This window comes from Papio anubis, chromosome 16 (genome assembly GCF_008728515.1).
Source record: "Papio anubis isolate 15944 chromosome 16, Panubis1.0, whole genome shotgun sequence".
Classification (NCBI taxonomy): Eukaryota; Metazoa; Chordata; class Mammalia; order Primates; family Cercopithecidae; genus Papio; species Papio anubis.
In genome coordinates, this window is record NC_044991.1 from 49,163,698 (window position 1) to 49,180,723 (window position 17,026).

The window sequence follows — 17,026 nt, forward strand, 5'->3', positions numbered from 1 at the left end:
AGCAGCAAGTTCTGCATGACTAGATTGGATGCTTCCAGATAGTTCTAAGGGACTATTTTTCTCCTGTTCTTATTTACTTTTGTCTCTTACAGAACTCACAAAGCACACATAAAAATTTGCCCACTTTTACCACTCAGTTTTCATCAAAGAAATAATATTTGATTGACATAAACATATGATCTATAAACCATAAACCTGATATTTAGTCCTGTGCACTGCATCAAACGTTGAAAATGACCTGCGAAATTTACCCAGCTGTAGCTACCATAATTCAACTAAATAAGTGAAGTTTCCATACTTCTGTTGAAGAATTCCTAAAATTTGGTTTTAATTTAGAAGATATTGGCTTAGACACATGAGCCAGGTATATAACATGATGAGACTCTAAATGGTTTTCTTGCTTATTCCTGCCCACCGTTTTCAACAATAGACAATTTAGAGACAAATAAATAATCCCTAAAGGTAGATCAAAGCTTTAATCTTTAATTAAACCTATGTTCTCTTTTGATGATCAAAAAGATTTTACATTGTTCTAGGGTAATGATGTCTTGTATTACAAGAAACACGGGCAATTCCTCCCAAATTGCAAAACTTATTAAGGTATGTGTTATATGCAATAAAATGTACCTATGCTAGCTAGCAGCACAATCAAGATCTTAGAGCCTTGTCCATCAACCCAAAAGTTTCTTTGGACTCTTTTGTCATCACCCCCCTTCAATACACACATGCCAGATATAAGCAACCACTGATCTGCTTTCTATCACTATGGATTAGATCTGCCTATTCTAGAACATTCTATAAATTAAATGACACAGCATTTATTCTTTTGTGAGGTGTCTCTTTCGCCCAGCAGAATGTTTTTTAGGTTCATCCAAGTTGCTGTTTGTATCAACAACCTGTTGCTTTTTTATTGCTAAGCAGTACTCCACTGCATGCATACATCATAACTTTTTTATCCATCACCTGTTGGTGGAAAATTGGTTGTTTCCAGTTTTTGCTATTATGACTAAAGCTGCCATGAACATACATTTACAAGTCTTTGTGTGGATGTAAGTTTTCATTCTCTTGGGAAACAAAACCTGGAAGTAAAATTGCTGGAGTCATATGGTAAGTATATGTTTAACTATATAAGAATCTGCCAAGATGTTTTTTATGTAAATGTACTAAAATTTTTATGATTGCTTTCCAAATATAAAACTTTAATACTGAAATTTTCAGACTCTACACACAAGTTTCCTCTCTCTGCCCTATAAAATGCTAATATGTTCTTCCCCATCTCCACAGAAATTCAGTGCACTATCCCACAACGAGGCTAAGGAGCACTGCTATATACATCATTTTTTATATAACACCTGAACTAATTAGATGGGGGGGGACTCCCTTAACAGAGCCCCATGTGGATACCAAAGACTAGCAAATATGGCAAGAAGGTGGCAGCTCTCTCCAAGAGGGTTTATATGCAGCATAATCTCTTGTATAAGGTGTTATGGCTGAATTTTCTTAAGTTACCTCCCTACACAAGACCCCAAAGACCCAGTTCTCCTGTAAGAGTCTCATAAGACCTGACCCCACAAGATAATAGCTGGAGGTTTCCCCTGGGCCACCTCATCCATGGAGGCTTCATTCAAAGTAGGATATGGGAAGAAAAGGGAACTATCACCCAGACTTCTGAAAATGGAAACTATCACCCAGAGTTCTCCTAGGATCTCTCCCAGTGTTCTGGATGACAAAGCAACACAGGAAAATAAAAGACAACCAGCACTGTAAGAAATGTTCTGATTAAACTATGTCTCCAAATTTGGGAATAAAGAACTACCACCCATAAATAAATACACTTGTAATTCCTTTCCAGATTATTATTTTCTGATACATGATATAAGCAAAGTCTGTTATTAATATAAAATATAACAGGCCACAGGACTTGGCAGTCAAACAATCCTTGTCTCCTAAAGTCATCACCTAAAAAGGTCTATTTCTTCACCTCTTGAATCTCTGGGCTGGCCTGTAACTTGCCTTGGCCAATAGAATTGTGGCAGAAATTATGGCATGGTTTTCCTCTCGTACTCTGGGTACTTTGCTGCTGTCATGTGAACAAGCCCAAACTACTCTGCAGGAAGGCAAGAGACACATGGAGAAGAAATGAGCCATGCCAGCTAAGACCACCCTACACCACCCAGCCCTCAGCATACTTGGCAGTTGGTCAGAGACCCATAAGAGAGCCCAGTGGAGACCAAAAGAACTTCCCAATCAAGGCCAGCCTAAATTGCTGACCCACTGAATTGTGAGCTAAATGAGGGGCTACTGTTTTAAGCCACTAAATTTTGAGGGTAGTTTGTTATCTTGTGAAAGCTAACTGAGACACTGGTCAGTCAGGGAAATCCTTTCTTTCCCATTATCAGTCTACAGATTCCCCTCCTAAAACTTTTTCTTAACTTCATGGCCCTGAACTTTGACCCACTTTTCTGGTTCTTAGTTCCTCCTTTATCTATGTTCTCCTTTATCCCTATACTGCTTATTATGGACAAAATTATAGCCCCCACTGCCCTCAAATTTCATATGTTGAAGTCTTAGCCCCCAAGTACCTCACAACATGATTGTATTTGTATTTGGCTGTATCTTTAAAGAGGTTATTAAGTTAGAATGAGGTTGTTTGGGTGGGCCCAAATCCAGTGTGATTGGTGTTTTTATAAGAAGAGGAAATTTGGACACAAAAAGAGGCATCAAGAATGTGAGTGCACACTGCAAACACCACGTGAGGACAAAGAGAGAAAGCAGCCATCTGCAAGCCAAGGAGAAAGGCCACAGAAGAAGCTGCACCTGACAACACCCTGATCTTGGATTTCTGGCCTCTAGAACTGTGGGTTTAGGCCATCCAATCTATGGTATTTTGTTTTCAGCCCTAGCTGATTTTCACTACCTGTTGGAAAAAAAAAAAAAAGTGTAATATATTTCCCAGCTTTTTTCCCTGATAATCACTCTGATAATTCCTTTTTAATCTTAAAAAAAAATGTTAGGGGGCAGGGAGTAAGGGGAGGGAGAGCATCAGGAAGAATAGCTAATAGATGCTGGGCTTTAATACCTAGGTGATGGGATGACCTGTGCAGCAAACCACCATGAAACATGTTTACCTATGCAACAAACCTGCACACCCTGCACATGGACCCCTGAACTTAAAATCAAATTTGAAGAAAAAAAGTTTTAAACACAAATAACCCAGATTTGTTGTAAAAACTGTTTTTAGATGTATTAAAAGGTACCAAATTAAAAAAAAAAAAAAGTTCACCACATCTTGAGAAAACATAAAACAAAGAAGTAAAACTTCCACCTCCAATGCCACCTTGAGAGGGAATCCCTGTTGACAGTTTGGTATTTCTCCCTGCAGCATGCACTTGGTTACTGACCTACCACACTGCATGATAACCTCCATGAAAGGCACTGAGCACAAGCAGGGGACGTGTGGCCTTTTGCTGGCTGCACTGCATCCTAAAATCCTTCCTTTGTTTGTAGAATTTCTGAATCAATTTTAGTGGCTAAAAAATGACAACTACTCACATTTATAATAGATCCGAAAGCACACATCCAGTGAAAGGAGCTTCATTCTGTACCCATTTAATGTGATTTTACTGTTGCTAGTCCTTCCACTCCCGTAGGGCAACAAACTCTCACAGTGGATGAATCAGACAGGAGACTGTAGTCCACACTTCCTCTGGAGATCCTTAAAAAAGGCTGCTTTATGGGATGACCTTTAAGAACCATTCTATTTGTATATTAAACAAAAATAATAGCTATCATTTGTTAAATACTCACTATGTCTTAGGCACTCTCTAAGACCATGGGGTTTGTTTTATTTTGTTGTTTGCACCAAATAAGAATGTTATCCTCACAGCGATGCCAAAAGCTCCTGCCAAACTGTGAAGACCAAGGACCTTAGTGGTAAGTTCTGGCTGGCCCCTGAGTCAGGCCTGTTGATATCAGCTGCCTCTTAGGAATCTGCTTCTCAGCATTCTCTCCATCTCAGCTTCAGGAGGCTACACATGGGCCCGGAAGTCAACCTCCTCTACCCACGAAGATGGCCCTGGGCCTTCTGCCCTAGTCCATTTCTTCCTACCTCCTTTAGTTTGTCTAATCCAAGAAGTTCTCCCATTATAGTTACTGAAGTCTTTCACTCAGTGCTCTGGGCTCACGAGTGTCTAATGCATGCGCACATAAATACACATATACACATAAACACACATATATACCTACTTCTAATTGTATTTTGATGAGGGTCAGCCGAAAAACACATGTGTCTCCTTCTTATAGTTTCCCATTGTCAAGGTATCCAGTAGTTAAAGCAGTTTTCTATCTCCACCTCCTAACCCCCAAGAACAATCTCTCAGCTTCCATTAGATGAGGACTCTAAAGACCATCTGGAAGTGCTTAAAGAGCAGTTGCTGAGGATTCACAGCTAAAAGTTCTTTCCAAAAGGAAAATCCTACATTGCCTCTTCTACTCAAAAAGGAATGGTCTAGAGGTCAAACATATTGGAAACAAATGTGACTCATCCCAGCAAAACCGCCTGCCTTCTTCCTTACTCTCTCTCAACACAATTCTGATTTTTTCCTGATTTTGATGCTGTATCACAGCTTTCTTTTACATAAGAGAAAGTTGTTTTCAAAATTGCTTCTATAATTGAAGACAATAACTAGTACAGGCAAACATATGCATAAATCAGGACAATGTCTAGTTATCACTGCAAATGAGAAGCTCGTACATTTGCTCTTTTCCAAAAGGCTGCTGGAATATGGCCCCTTGGAATTCTAACAAGCAGCTTTAACTTAGCAGTCTGTGCATTGGCTTTGCTTTGAATACCACTGATGCAGTTCTCATCAAGATTTCCAGGCCTTCCAGAATGTAAAACTTTAAGTAAGAGAAGCCCTTGGATTGTAGCATGCCTATAATAACCCCATATGCAATCACATGATTATTCACTGGAGTTGCTGCTTTCTCCTGAGCTATAATACCATAGTTGAAAAATCACTACAGGACAAAACAATAAGAAAAGTATTACATTTTTATTTACAAAATAAAACTCTTCCTTCAAGAGGAGCCCCAAGTAGCCAAAATAATAATGGAAAAGAACAAAGCTGGAGGACTCACATGTCCTGAATTCAAAACTTACTACAAAAGACACAGTAATAAACACAAGTGTGTCACTGATATAAGTACAGGCATATAGAACAATGCAATGGAATTGAGAATCAAGAAATAAACCCACAAATCTATAGCCAATAGACTCCTGACAAGGGTGCCAAGATGATTTAATCTTAGAAAGAATACTTTCTTCAATAAATGGTGCTGGGACAACTGGATATCTATATGCAAATGAATGAAATTAGACCCCTACCTCACATCATATTCAGGATGGTGCTATGACTTAAATATAAGAGCTAAAAATCATAAAACTGATAGAAGAAAACATAGGGTGTAAATCTTAGGGTAACTCTTCATAAACTTGGATTCTTAAATATAACAACAAAATATGAATGGATCTTACATATGACAAGAAAAGTGAGAGAAAAAAGAAAAAATAGATAAATTTGACTTCGTCAAAATTAAAAACTTTTGTGTATCAAAAGATGTTATCAAGAAAATGAAAAGACAGCCTATAGAATGGGAGAAAATATCTTCAAGTCATATATCTGAAAAGGATCAAGTGCCCAGTACATATAAAAAAACTCTTATAACTAACTCAACAACAACAAAAAAGCAGACAACCCACTTTAAAAATGGGCAAAGGGCAGAGAAGAGATATAAATGATCAACAAGCAAGTGAAAAGGTGAACAATAGCATCAGTCATTAGGGAACATAAAGCAAAACCACAAGGAGGTACCATTTCTTACCCACTAAGAAAGCTCTAATTTAAAAAAAAACAAACAAAAAGAAAAACAGAAAATAAATGTTGGTGAGGATGGGAAGAAATCAGAACACTTGCTGTTGCTAATGGGAAGGTAAAATGATTAGAAACCACAGAAATGTCACTGTGTAAAGTCAGAGCACCATTAGGTAGGAAAAGGGTCCCAAAGTGAGAATAATGTGATACCCCGAGCTTCTCAACACCAGTGCCTTGCAGACTCTTAATTCCCTTCTACTTGTACAGAAGAAAGAGCAAAAGCCCACAGAGGAGGAGAAATAAGTGAGTTCACTAGAAATTAGTTCTGAGCCTCATGAAACAGCCTTGTTTTATAATGTCAGCATCTATAGGAAAGGAAGGAAAATGGGGATGAAGATTCTGAGTATCTGCAATAAGAAAAGTCCTATATATTCACCATCCCCCGTCAATACTTCCAAAACCAATGAAAAAGGTGATACTGTGCTCATTCTACAGGTGGGACAAGCCAGGTCCCAGGTTTCAGAGCTCACATTCTTCCCACCACACTGTGATGTATCCAGCCAGGTGACAAATTTAAAAATCACCAAGAGCCATCATTCAGTTTTTCAATAAACTTCTACTTGCTCAGAGGAGTGGGTTAACTTCTACTTTTCTATTAGCTCAGTATGGACTCTTTAACATATCTCCAACGCAAAAATCTAACAACATCTATCCAAATTCTAGACCGCTTTGTTATTACGTGGGGAGTATAAAAAAATAAAAATAAAAAAACTAAAAACTAAAAAAACTAAAAAAAAAACACACAACTGTTGCAACAGTTTCTTACAGCTTATTTTTCACAGGAGGATTGCTTCCTCCCAGCTACCTGAATGGTCGCTGTAAAACCACCAGTCCTCCAGCCATACAGAAAGGGTCAGGAGATCATGTCAGCACTTTTACCAGCAGCGCCTCTGCAGTCTTCCTCAAACTGCTCTCTTCCTGCTTTTGTGACACTTGATTCCCCCCACAGGCCACAAAATACGGAAAGGAATGAAGCAGCTGATCTGCAAGGTGGTTGCAGCCCAAGGTCACCGGCTGGTTCCTCTCCTGGGAGGGTTTATTTTAGTCTTCAGTCCTCAGCAAGCTGCCCTTTCCCACCTGAGGACAGCAAAGACAAGATACCTGCTCTTCTTTTCATTTCAGAAAAGTATAATAGTTAAGAACTTTTCAAATGCAAGAGTTTCCAATGACTTTAAACATTTTATTGATATATCAAAAAATAATCCAGGGAGCTGAATTGGATTTATATTTTCCCCTCTCTCTTATAGAAGCAGACAAAACAAAGCAAACATTCCCAATGTAGGGGGAAAAATCCATATTTCAATTCTGGAAAAGATTCAGAATGCCTAATTTAACATGGGAGTGTGTGGAACAGGTGAGGAGACAAGAAATCCTATCTTTGGAATAAGAAGTTCTTACTATTACCACCACAAAGGCCCTTAGGAAATGACACAGAAAGACAACCATAATATCATAATGACTTCAATAGCATACTCACAAGCAATATGTGGCAAGCTTAAAGAAACTACAAAATCTAAGGGCAACAGCTAGAATTTTAGACTATTTTTCTAGACTGGACTGTTAGATCTTTTCCAGCTCCCTCAAACCTTGAAGGTAAACTGAAGGTAGAACATTTAACAATGCTACTACAACCTTTTAAAAAGTTCAACTGAAAACCAGGACAAGCCTTAAGCATTTGTTAAGTAGAAAACGAACATTTTGTTTTCAAATATATCCCATTACTATAATTCATGGTTAATGCTTCTCTTCTCTAACATTTTCTTCTACAAAGTTGAAAAAAATTAATATTATGTATATTTATACAGCATAAGTATATACTATGTGATATATAAGGGTAGTATACCCATACACTTACCAGCTAGATTCTACAATGAACACCTTATGCTACTAGCTTTTTTGAATATCTAGCCCGTCATTCATCAGACTATCCATCCATCAGCTCTTTTGAATCCATTTCATAGGAAATAAGTTGCAGAACTCAGCATGCTTCACCTAAACTCTCACACAGCTGGCATTTCAATCTTTTCCATTTGAAAGCTATGACTTCACAAAAGAATGGAGGGAAAAGAAAGCAACTCAGTGCTCACTATGCACCTAGTTTCAGAGCCCACGTTGAGGTAAAGATGAGATTCTGGCAAAGGAGAGAGATTTTCCTAGAAAACAGGGGGAACAGTATTTGGCAGAATGTTGAGCTTAGCAACTGTTAGGAAAGTTCTCTTTCAAAGGTCATGGTGTTGGCCCCATGCTTTTCTTCTTTCCTTCTAATCACCTTGGGAAGAGAAACCCAGTTGGCCAGGGAGAGCAAGAGACAGAGCGAAAGACTCACCCTAGAAATGGAAAGATGGTGAGAAAAACCTGGCAGTTGGCCAAACTGAAGAATTCTGTCTTCTGGAGATGACATCCTTAGGTGGAAGAGGTAAGACAAGTCTTTTCAGCAAGACCAGTAAAGGGTTAGAAAATTCTTCCTCCTTTTTGTTTTTGCTCTTTCTCTCTCCTCTCTCTCAATTCCTCCACAAATTAAAAAATGAGAGGAGAACAGCTGGGGTTGGTGTTTGCCCACTGCTTTGGAAGGCCTCTAACAATAAAGAAGGGAAGATAATGAAAAACAAACGGAGGGCCAGGGTTGGCCATTCAGTGCCTAAGCAGAAGACTTTACATTTTGTTAAGGGCCGCTGAGTTCAGCTTACTGGGTAAGGAGAGAAGACAGAGCCACTGTACAGAAGAGTGCCCAGGAATGAAAGCTGTGTTCATACAGAGCACAGCTCAAGAGAGCAAGACGCGTACAGGAGTGGCAATGGACAGGGTCCCTGAGGCAGATGATATTGCCCAAAAATAGCTGCATCACTATCTTCGCACACTGTGACTTCAACACTCCTGTCTCTGAGAGTTGAACTCATAAGTCTCCTCCCTTTGAAACTGGGCAGGCGCCATTTTGCTTTCCATGGTTTCAGGTACTCAAGGTCAACCACAGTCCAAAAATACAAAATGGAAAATTCCCGAGATAATTCATAAGCTTTAAATTGTGTACCATTCCGAGGAATACGATGCAATTTCTCCCACCCAGAAGCATCCTTTTGTCTAGCTTATCCATGCTGTACACTCTAGCTACCCACTCATTGGCCACTAGTAGTTATCTTGATTATCAGATAGAAAAAAACATAACATATATAGACTTCGGTACTAAACACACTTTCAAGCATCTACTGTGGGTCTTGGAATGTAACCCCTACAGATAAGAGAGGACTACTGTAACGTGATGGAGGTGACCATGCATAACTTCCAAGGCCAAGTCATAAAGCAATGCTGCTTCCACCTGGTCGGACAGAATAATCACACTGAAGCCCAGGCAGGCTGTCCCCCTGCCCTCAAGCTGCCATGCTATGAGGATAAAGCTGCCCATGAAGAGAGACCGTACAGAAAGGACCACATGAGACTGGGTGAAGAGGAATAAATGCTGAGCCATACCAGCTGCCTGCTCTTCTAGCATCAGCTGCCACCTGACTGCAACTGCATGAGAGAACCCAAGCCAGAAATGCACAGCCGGGCCCTTCCATACCTCCTGACCACAGAAAAAGTGGGAAGTAAAAAGGTGACTGCTATTGTTTGCAGCCACTATATCTTTAAGTGACTTCTTACACAACAATAAATAACCAGAATAGGTCCTAACATACACACTATATCATGGTGATATCTCATTTCATATACTGCAAAATTCGACTCTTTGAGCCTGGTATCAGTTTGACCACCAACTATACCTTTCTCGTTGTATATGTAACACTCCAGCCCCATGAGTTTGCATAAAAGTATTATACCCAAACTTTTCTAGAATCCTTCCCCAAAACACACTACATACATATACACATTTTTTTCCCATTGAAATACCCTCCCTTTCCTCTTTAAAATTTTTCTACTTTCTACCCTCCATTCAAGGCCCACTATCTTCTAAAAGTAACCTTTGAAGGTTATCAGTGACATCTGAGCTGCCAAATCTAAACGTTTTGATCCTAATTCATGTACAACAGGGCACTAAATCCAAAAATGGAAGTAGCAATAGCACCTCAAGGACAGTTCAGCTCACTCTCTCTGGACCACAGTGCTGCCTCGTTTCCTTACTGAGTAGTGTTACCAAGCTGGGAGATTCAGGAGCATTGACTAAGAGTCGTATTCAAAGAGAATAAAGCCTTTTACCAGAGTTTCTCTATAATATTCTAAAGTTGCACTGGCCAATATGGTACCACGAGTCAAATGTTGCTTTTGAGCACTGAAATATGGCTAGTCTTGAGCTCTGTTTTAAGTACAAAATATTCAGTAGACAATAAAAGGTAAAACCTCCATAATATTTACATTGATTAAATGTTGAAATAATTATTTGGATATGCTAAGTTAAATATGTAACTAAAATTAATTTCACCTGTGATTCTGGACATTCCAGCCTCCAGTTTAGGTTGCTGTAACCTCTTTCTTTTTGCTGTTTTAATGAAGCTACAAGAAAATTCAAAATGTCCTATGTTGTTCACATAATATTTCTATTGGACAGTGCTGGCTGGTCTAGGACATCAGATGAACAATCATGAAATTTTGTGCTATACTGAATTGAAGGCATCCAAGAGGGCTGGGCACAGTAGCTCATGCCTGTCATACCGGCACTTTGGAAGGCTAAGTTTGGAAGGATCACTTGAGGCCAGGAATTCCAAACCAGCCTCATCAACATAGCCAGACTCTATCTCTACAAAAAAATTTTTACAAATTAGCCAGGTATGGTGGTGCATACTTGTAGTCCCAGCTTCTTAGGAGGCTGAGGAAGGAGGATCACTTGAGCCCAGGAGTTCCAGGCTGCAATGAGCTATGCCAAGCCACTGTACTCCAGCCTAGGCAACAGAACCAGACCCCGTTAAATAAAATAAAATAAAATAAAATAAAATAAAATAAATAAAATAAAAAAATAGAAGGTGCCCAAGAAACACTATATATTTCCCTTAAAGGCTTATGAAAAGAAAATACTTTCAAAGGCAAAGGTGAACTATTAGGAAATAAAATAAAGGATGGCTAAAAGAGATGAGAATGAAGAATAATAAAGTTAACATGTGTGCTTGGAAATGTTTCTAGTAAGACTAATCTCCAATCATACAATCACATGACATCCTCACCTCTTCTTTCAGAGCACTGAAATCATTATCCATGATTTTACTAAGGAAAGCTGTGAAATGTCAGGTTTTCTATTTCTAAAACTCTAATACATGTAGAAATTCTACTCACTGAAAACTACCTAGGTGTCTCCCAACACTGCAATTACTTTAGGACTTAGCTATTTGAAGCAGTAGCTCACTCCATTTTCAGAGGAGGAAAAAGAATCTATGTAGCCACTGAAAGTGCTTACCTACACCAGGAAATGGGCTAAAGATTAAAACTGTGCCCACAGGAGTAAGGAAGGGAGGAAGATGGAACGTGGATTGGTAAAGCAGACACTCTAGTGTCCTGCCCAGATAACACTGGGTTCCTTTAATGGTCTTGTGCGCCCTTTCCCAACTTTTGTGTGCTTTGCTGCTAAGGGATGGTACCAGGATTTCTTAAGAAAAACCCTCTTCAACCACCGAAGCTGCTTCACCTGCAGATGAAGAGAGCAGAGGTGCTTGGAAGTTTATAGCCCTCTCTTACCTGCCCACAGACAGTGACTGATGCAGGAGTGGAAAAACCCAGCTCTACTGCCTTGAAGTGGAATAGACTCTAGGGAGCAATTATGTTCCAGAGCTGCCCACTGCACTCCCCCAACTCTGGCCCAGGATCAGGCTGGGGCAGGCACATAGATTAAATCATCCCCCTGCTTGGCTTCTTCCCTTTCCTTTCCCTTCCTCCACTCACTGGTTTCTCCTGGGAACCCTGCCTTGATAAACCACTTGTGCAGAAATCCTCTTCTCATTCTGCTTCTGGAGAGCTCATCTCACGACTCTTGGCATGCATGAATGTGCTCTAAGAAAATGTGAAAGAAACAACAGGTTTTTGTGCTTGCTATTGTTGTACCATGGGTAAGAGCTTCTGTAACACCCAAGAGTTTGAAATAACTGCAGTATTTACAGGGTAATAAGAAGTATCCTTATTCCTATAGAGCATTGCAGCAACCTTAGGCCATAGATCTTAGATCAAGAAAAAATACACTAATAGCTGGCACAACATATCTATGTCTCCAAGGTGTAAGAGAAGACAGGACGATGAGTAAGGCTCTAATGTAGAGGCAAAATGAAAGAAAAGACAACATTAAGTTTGGTGAGCTGCATGCCTAACACTAACGTTATAAATTCTGCATATAATTAATATAGATATTTTCTGAGATGTAGTCTCGTCTGTCACCCAGGATGGGGTACAGTGGCACAGTCTCGGCTCACTGCAAACCTCCACCTCCTGGGTTCAGGCGATTCTCTTGTCTCAGCCTCTCAAATAGCTGGGATTACAGGCATACGCCACCATGCCCAGCTAAATTTTTTTGTACTTTTAGTAGAGATGGGGTTTCATCATGTTGGCCAGGCTGGCCTTGAACTCCTGACTTCAGGTGATCCGCAACCCTTGGCCTCCCAAAATGCTGGGTGGCATGAGCCACTACACCCAGTCTATAATGAATATTTAATAAAAACAATTTAAAAGGAAGAAAGCACCCCCAACGTTAGGTAGGTTTTTCAGAAGAAGAGAGTATCTTCCAAACTAAAATACCATAGGGGAGAAGTTATCAAGGGTTGTTTACTTTCTTTTCCTGAAACTTGAAGGCAGTTTTTGATTGGACTAAACTAAGGCATTCCTCTTCAGCAAGAGCCAATCTAAAGCTCCCAATGCAAAGGTCACTTAACGCAAGGATGAGGATAATTCATCCAAAAGCAGTTATTTTGTTCTCTAAATAAATACTTTCTATTGTAGGAGTTTATTGACCAACACTTAAAAAAAAAAAAAAAAAAAGCTAAACTGAATGTGACATATAAGCAAGATCCAAAATATACCTTTGCCTTTATAGGAATATGAACATATTCTGAATGCCTACTCTGCATATAAATGGGCTTAAAAAATACATTTAGAACTAACATAGAGTCAGAGCTGCTCACTGTTGGAAGTATGGGAAATAAAGCAGGCATTTCAAGACAAAGCCAGAAATGCTCAGGTTCCAGAGTCCAGAAGTTTCCAATTTTGAGTATGGGAAGATATTATAGAAGAATCAGATTTTAGTTCAGTGTTTTAAAAAACAACTCACAATTCAAGATATGTAGCAAGTGAATGATGCTAGAGTAGAGGCCAAATGGTTTTGTTTTTAGGAGAGGATGAAGGACATATGGAAGGATTCTCTGGAAGGAAGGCAGGACTAACGTAAGCAATCGACCACCAGGCTCCAAGTCTAATCAGGTCCTACTGGGTGAGAACAAGAGTACACTGCCCATGTACTGTGCTTCAGCCCAGGATCTGGAGCCATCCAAAGCCTTTGTAAAATTTTTTTTTTGTTTTTTTCTTTTTGAGACAGAGTCTTGCTCTGTTGCCCAGGCTGGAGTGCAGTGGCAGGATCTCAGCTCACTGAAAGCACTGCCTCCCAGGTTCACGCCATTCTCCTGCCTCAGCCTCCCAAGTAGCTGGGCCTACAGGCACCCGCCACCACGCCCAGCTAATATTTTGTATTTTTAGTAGAGACGGAGTTTCACCATGTTAGCCAGGATGGTCTCGATCTCCTGACCTCGTGATCCGCCCGCCTGACCTCCCAAAATGCTGGGATTGCAGGCGTGAGCCACAGCGCCCAGCCAAGCCTTTGTAAAATTAAATGTATAGCATTTATACTCCTTAATGTAGAGAAATTTCTTCTTTGAACTTAAAATGTTTAACAAAACTTCTGAGCTCTGTTGGGGTTCTTTTTTTTTGGACTCTTGAATCAAGTGTTTATATTCACTAAGCACATAATTCGTCACAGGAACCATTTATAAATACAGCTGATGAAAAATGACCTATTTAAGGATAATACAACTCTTACACAGAGAAAGTGGATAGTCCAGATTAATGTGACGAAGGAGTGAAAAGCAGATGATGTGTCCACACTGATTTAAAGTCCCTAGAGAATTATTCAGTCCTTCCTAGTCCCCAGCTCTTCTTTGCCTACTAAGACATGGTTTATGAGTCACCCTTGGGGAGTAGTAAAAGATAGTGCACTTGACTAAAAATAGATAGGAACATTCAATAATAAATCTACTTTCTGGATATCTCTTGTCATCATTAAACACTGATCACTTAGAGAAGTGTCGGGTTGTGCGATTCTTCCTTCCCCTCATGGAAAGGCCGGAAGAAAATCAGCCACAGTCACTGCCAAAAGATAATGAAGTATCTCACATGATATGCAACACACTGGAGGAAAAAATTCTGCCATTAAATGCCAATAGCCCAGAGGAACAGATCCTCCAGGAGGACCTATTGAGAGGAACAGTAAAGTTGCTGGTTCATGCCATTGCTATAAAATGACCTCTTGGCTCAAGCCTGTAATCCCAGCACTTTGGGAGGCTGAGACGGGCGGATCACAAGGTCAGGAGATCGAGACCATCCTGGCTAACACGGTGAAACCCCGTCTCTACTAAAAAATACAAAAAACTAGCCGGGCGAGGTGGCGGGCGCCTGTGGTCCTAGCTACTCCGGAGGCTGAGGCAGGAGAATGGCGTAAACCCGGGAGGCGGAGCTTGCAGTGAGCTGAGATCCGGCCACTGCACTCCAGCCTGGGGGACAGAGCCAGACTCAGTCTCAAAAAAACAAAAAAAAAAAAAAACAAAAAAATGACCTCTTGTTCCTGAAGGTAAGAAATGATACATAGTCCAAATGCTTTGCTTATAATAGCAATTAAAAAATAGAAATTTGAGCCAGGTGCAGTTCATGCCTGTTATCCCAGCACTTTGGGAGGCCGAGGTGGGCAGATCACGAGGTCAGGAGTTCGAGACCAGCCTGACCAACATGGTGAAACTCCATCTCTACTAAAAATACAAAAATTAGCCAGGCATGGTGGTATGTGCCTGTAATGCTACTCAGGAGGTGGAGGCAGGAGAATTGCTTGAACCCAGGAGGCAGAGGTTGCAGTGAGCCGAGATTATGCCACTGCACTCCAGCCTGGGTGACAGAGTGAGAATTCCGTCTGAAAAAAAGTAAATACATAAATAAACAACAATTTGATCAAGGGATTATAAAAGAACAATGTCTCATATTCACTAGGATTCTGGCTCTGGAATACAAGTATTGGCAAGTTACAGTTTATAAATGAAACAAATCAGCCATATAAAGATATTTCCAGTTCCCCTTTTCACGTTTCTTTAAAGGTTTGTAAAATGAACCATTAGGGGAGCACTGGAAGAATTTATTTACATCATCCCCTGGTAGTTCCCCCAAAATGGAGGATTTTTGCTGATAATGTGCACAGTTGTGATTTTTCACATCAGTCGGAATCTTCTTAAGCAAAATCTGCACAGGACTGAAAACAAGTCACATACATTTCTCCCCAGAAAGAATTACAGACAATGATCACTTCAAAAACATGTGATGTTTACTAAATGCAGGCAACACTATAGCAGAGAGTAAGTAGAAAATCTAGCAAAGGGTAAAGTGCCCACGGTTAGTAGTGAAATTAATAAACTTGAACCTTGAAAGTGCTGGGAGATCCTGCTTAATGCTCTGCCGCATCAAGGAAGATGTCTGTGAACCAGTTTTGAGAGGCATTTCAGAAGCAGCATCAGCCAGAATGAAGGGATTCATCTTACAGACTGAAAGTTCTAGAATCCAGGAGGCAGAGGTTGCAGTGAGCCAAGATTGCACCACTGCACTCCAGCCTGGGTGACAGAGCAAGAATTCTGTCTCAAAAAATAAATAAATCAATAAACAGCAATTTGATCAAGGGATACCCTACAACCAAAGACTCTCCACACAGGCTATAAAGTACTCACCGGGCAGCTCTGGACCGACTGCAGGTGATGTCCACTTCGTCAAACTCACAGCAGCACTGTCCTCTGTGAAACAGACACAGACGAGACAAATCAATGTAAAGGACTTTTAGAGTTTTCATGGAGAAAAACAATCCTTTGCACTTCAAAATCAGAATCTATATGTAAATTTAAAAACGTCAGTAAAACAAAACAAAAAAAATGGCGTAAGTTGCAAACAAATGACACAGACACACAGTCATCATATCAGAATTATTACTGCTACACCCAGCCAACAGAGTTTATACACTGTCTCTACAATGCTGCTAATATCCTACTCAGCATCTTAATCTATTAAAATAATTAAGCAGCAATAGAACAACAAGGCTATCTAAAACCTTCTCAAAGTAAATATAATTATCTTTTCCTGATTAGCAGTATAATGTCCTTAGATGAACTGTAACTGGAAAAAACTCTTTTTATAGCAGAATTACATCTATCTGCAAAGAGAGTCTTTTTTTATGGATGTTTCTGTATTGTCTTTGTTATTAAGTTGTTTATGTTGATTCTGAATTTGACACTGGATTTCTGATTTGGCTGAAATCTAGATTTCAGGATCTTTTCAAGGTGGAGTGGGAGGAAAAGTTCCAGGTGGTGTCAGAAGTACACAAAAGTGGCCAGGTGCAGTGGCTCATGCCTATAATCCCAACACTTTGAGAGGCCGAGGCAAGCAGATCACTTGCCTTGGGAGTGGAGTTCAAGACCAGCCTCGTCAACATGGTGAAGCCCCATATCTACAAAAAATACAAAAATTAGCCAAGTGTGGTGGTGCATGCCTGTAATCCTAGCTACTCGGGAGTGAGGCAAGAGAATCACTTGAATCCAGGAGGCAGAGGTTGCAGTGAGCAAAGATCGTGCCACTGCACTCCAGCCTGGACAACAGAGTAAAACTCTATCTCAAAAAAATAATAATAAGTACACAAAAGTAAGGGGAAGCCCATTTCCATGTGGTAAGAAGGCAGAAGCAACTGATGACACCTGGGAAAACTGTGTCTGTAAAGTTTGAATTGAAATTTGTGAGGGTCACGATCTATGTATAGAGATGACCACAGCAGAGTCCTTTAATGAGGTCTCAGGTAGGTTGGTACATTCATATAATACAAGACTACACCATGCAAAACA

At 40.1% G+C, this 17,026-nt stretch overlaps 1 protein-coding gene across 12 annotated transcripts in view; it reads right to left on the reverse strand.

The window, feature by feature from the left end:
• The window catches only part of PLCB4 (phospholipase C beta 4), a 419,746-nt gene that overhangs the window by 258,970 nt on the left and 143,750 nt on the right, over positions 1–17,026 (reverse strand). For all 12 annotated transcript variants that reach the window (XM_021921227.1, XM_021921224.1, XM_021921225.1 and 9 more), the window contains one exon: positions 15,869–15,931. The gene's annotated coding sequence lies outside the window, so the exon portion shown is untranslated. The remainder of the gene's footprint in view (positions 1–15,868; positions 15,932–17,026) is intronic.